Here is a 3,260-nt window from a genome sequence, read left to right as displayed (position 1 = left end):
AATTATTATATAATTCATGTATACTTATTATTAGGGATCAAAATTTCCGAAAAAATTTGGTTTCATTTATAATTTTCGAAAAAATGGTTAAGACGAAAAAACTGGGTTTTTCATGAAAAATTAAAAATAATAATAATAGTTTATAATAATATAAATATATATTATCGTATCCCACATTTGGGGAAATACACTCTCCCACATAGATACAAATTTGATATGTAACTACTTTATTTTTAGAACAAATATTGAAATATCCATATTAATATTTTTAATAGTTTAATTTTAAATTTTAATACAATAATACATTGATATAACCGTATTGGCAAATGTGAAATGACAATGACCGGTTTCCTTATCTATTTTTTTAAATGGTTTTTTTACAAAGATTATTTTTTTAAGCGTAAATACAATTTTTTAATTTTCTGAAAATTCGGATCTTTTCTTAATTTTCCGAAAACTTCAGTTTTTTTCAGAAACGTATTATTTTAATATTCTTCAATTTGTCCACGTCTTCCGAGGTTCTGGGAAAAAAACGGTTTTTTTCCGAATTTTTCCGGAAATTTTCCAGAATTTTGATACCTATTTATTATTACGTTGCATCTAAATAAAAAATTTTTCACTAAAAGGTAAACTAATATATATATTATTTTAAAGCTTATATTCTAGGTTATAAAAAAAAAAACAAACCAAAAGATGCTAAAGGTAATTATTAATAAAATAGTTACAATACATAGATCTGCCATTTAATATAAAATTTTAAAATTCATTAAAATACGCACAAAGTACCAATAACAGGTTCTATATTTATTATGTTCAAAAATATAATAATATATATTTTCATAATAAAAAAATTAATTTAAACTAACCAACTGTTTTTATTTTATTTTTTAGGTAAAAGGATCATGTAGTGGTGTAAAAATCAATAGACAAAATTAATACATAAAAAAAATTTATTATTTTTATGTCTAAGATTAAACACAATTGAACTCGGTAGGTCCAAACCGAAAAGTTGCTCAGACAGAGATTTTGAGTTTTACGATGGACATTTTTGTTTATAAATGCTTATAAGAGAAATGATTAGTTGGTTGCTATTGAGTAATAGAGTAGATCAGGTACAAGAATGCATCAAATTAAATTTTCGCAAATCTTCTACCATGGTTAGGTTGATCTTTTAATAAATCGATTTTGGTTTTTGGTGTAACTCTAAAACAAATAATTGTTGAATGAATTGAATGAATGTTTATACGGGTGATTCATTTATCAAACAACACTAATTATTTCAAAAAGTGTAAATTTTTTTGAAAATATTTTTTTACATAGTTTCAACTTTCACTTATAAAACGCTATATCTATAATTTTCAATTATCAAGCTCTTGGATTTGGAAAGTAATAATGCTATATCATTTGATGTTCAAATTCCTGATACGTTGTACGTTTTATAACAATTGTATTCAGTACTCAATGTTAAATTTTCAAAAATATTAAAAATGATAAGAATAAATTAATATTTTTTGACGAAGAAGAGTGTAGGAAGTCCCACGCCTGCATTTATAATGATAAGAATAACCCGTTATTAAGCAACCCAATATATTGATGTATTGATGTAAAATGTATACATATATTATGCATATCATTTTTTAATGTAAGAACCCCCCCCCCCCCCATCATTAAAAATAGCTGTGTACGCCACTAGGTACGTGCAACACCGGAAGTTAGCATTATATATTTTATTCTTATTGTATTGTTTGTATTGCTTAGGTGGTTCTAACAGTAAGTAATTGATTAAAAAATATTCTATGTTGATTATTGCTTATAATATTGTGTATCGATCAAATAAATCTTTAAATTGTTAAGCATTATATGCATTATATCAAGCCTGGGCATAAACGCGTTAAAAAGTTAAAAGTTAAGTTAATTTTAACTTTTAACTTAACTTTTTTAAATTTAATTTTCATTAACTTAATTTTTAACTTAACTTATTTTAATTGATATTAACTTAATAAATAACAAGTTACTTTTAATCAAATTCAAGTTAAGTTAATTTATAAATAATTAAATAATAAAAATAAAAATAATTATTGATATTACATAACCATTTACTAGAATAGGGAATTACAAATATAGTTAAATCAATTTCTTAAATAAATATTTTACTGAAGTATAAAGTTAGCTATATTCTCTAACAGTTTTAGACTTTTATTTCCTTGAAAAAGTATTCAGAGTTTAAAATTAAGTACATTCTTAAATACCATGTTATTTTTATTTAATAATTTTAAAAACATGTATAGTAATTATCTGTATAAGTGTATTAATAAATCAAAAGGTTGTATTTTTTTTGGCATTTTCAATTTTGTATTTTTTTCGTACCTACTTCATAATTCTATTAATTCAGTACCCATGTATAGAAAAGCTATTGGCTATTTTCTGTTTTCAATAATATTTATGATTTTTATTATTTAAACCATATTACTGGGTATTTATAAAGATATTATATAAAAAAAAAAAACTTAACTTAAGTTAATAAGTTAATTAAAAATGTTCATATAACTTTTAACTTAACTGAGTTAAAAAAAAATTAGGGTAACTTTTAACTATTAACTGAGATAAAATGTTTTACATTAACTTAACTTAACTCAGTTAAAAATTATCAATAACTTGCCCAGGCTTGCATTATATATTATTATTATATAATTATTATATAATTCATGTATACTTATTATTAGGGATCAAAATTTCCGAAAAAATTTGGTTTCATTTATAATTTTCGAAAAAATGGTTAATACGAAAAAAACTGGGTTTTTCATGAAAAATTAAAAAATAATAATAATAGTTTATCTAATATATAAAATTCTCGTGTCACAGTTTTCGTTGCCATACTCCTCCGAAATGGCTTGACAGATTTTGATGAAATTTTTTGTGCATATTCAGTAGGTATGAGAATCGGCTAACATCTATTTTTCATACCCCTAAGTGATAAGGGTTGTCCAGAAAAAAATAATAGAAGTGCTCAAACAGGGATTTTGATAATTTACGGTAGAAATAATTGTTTATAAATGGTTGCTATGGTTATATATATATATAAAAAAAATACTATTATAAAAATAATAATAGTGTATTATATATTGGTTGCTATTGGCTAATCTGGCATGTTTGTTGATTAATATTATTATTTGTATCAATATAATAATTATATGTCTGAAAATCGGCTATTATCTAAGTTTGTATGCTGTGCTATAAGTACCTAATTCCGGAGTTATGGC

At 23.1% G+C, this 3,260-nt stretch overlaps 1 long non-coding RNA gene across 1 annotated transcript in view; it reads left to right on the top strand.

Moving 5' to 3' along the window:
- The first annotated feature begins 898 nt into the window (after positions 1–898).
- LOC115034290 overlaps positions 899–3,260 on the top strand; it is a 4,010-nt gene continuing 1,648 nt past the window's right edge. The window contains exon 1 of the long non-coding RNA XR_003839654.1: positions 899–1,770. This is a non-coding gene — a long non-coding RNA (uncharacterized LOC115034290). The remainder of the gene's footprint in view (positions 1,771–3,260) is intronic.

This window comes from Acyrthosiphon pisum, chromosome A2 (assembly GCF_005508785.2).
Source record: "Acyrthosiphon pisum isolate AL4f chromosome A2, pea_aphid_22Mar2018_4r6ur, whole genome shotgun sequence".
In the NCBI taxonomy this organism is placed as follows: Eukaryota; Metazoa; Arthropoda; class Insecta; order Hemiptera; family Aphididae; genus Acyrthosiphon; species Acyrthosiphon pisum.
Note: the sequence above shows the minus strand (reverse complement) of the source record. Positions and strands in the feature narration are given on the sequence as shown.